Source organism: Anastrepha ludens, chromosome 2, assembly GCF_028408465.1.
Source record: "Anastrepha ludens isolate Willacy chromosome 2, idAnaLude1.1, whole genome shotgun sequence".
Classification (NCBI taxonomy): domain Eukaryota; kingdom Metazoa; phylum Arthropoda; class Insecta; order Diptera; family Tephritidae; genus Anastrepha; species Anastrepha ludens.
Window position 1 is genome coordinate 65,994,332 of NC_071498.1, and position 849 is coordinate 65,995,180.

An 849-nucleotide genomic window follows, 5' to 3' on the forward strand; every position below is an offset into this window, starting at 1 on the left:
GCATGGCTGACTGTGTCGAAAGCCATTTTTAGGTCCAACTCTACCAAGCAGGGGCGGTTTTGGTTGAGCCCGCGGTTTACCTGGGTGTTAATGACGGTGAGTGCCGTGGTGGTACTTTTGAGAGCGGGCGGCATCGTTTAAATATCTTCGATCTATCATCTCTACGGACGCATCAGCTAAACAAGAAGTGAGTGCAAGGTTCTAGGTTCTTCGTTTCTTTCTAAGCGAACGAAGCTGAAACTCTATAAAAGAATAATTAGGCCTTGCCTTACTTATGCTTCTGAAACCTGAGAGATGCGTATGGCGGATGAACATAAACGTTTAACATATTTCAGTGAAAAATTCTACGACGCCCGGTACGGATAGAACACGTAAACTATCGCCTACGTTATAACGTTGAATGCCTAGCTGAGCTAAACGACTTCCAAATCGCCGACTACATCAAGCTTCAGCGTCTTGAGTGGGCTGGACATGTTCTGAAGATGAACCCAAACGAAATTGCAAAAAAGATCTGCTATAGTAAGCTGTAGAGAGCCTCATAAAAGCGGTCGCCAAAGGAATACATGGATTGTCGCCAATATATTTGAAGTGAAAAACAGCAAAGGATCGAGATTCTTGGTCGAAGTTAATGAGACAGCCCAAGGTTCAACGCGCAGCGTTCAACTCTTCGTACATGTATGGGGAATGTTTTTACTGCTATAACAACAACATGATGGGGTTGAAAAAAAAACGTGCATAGGAGAAAACGCTTTTTTAATTCTGTTTCACCACTTTATTTGCGTTCATTAAATTTACGTATCTTTTTAATGCATAATTTCGAGTCCAAATAATTCCTAATACGATCATATA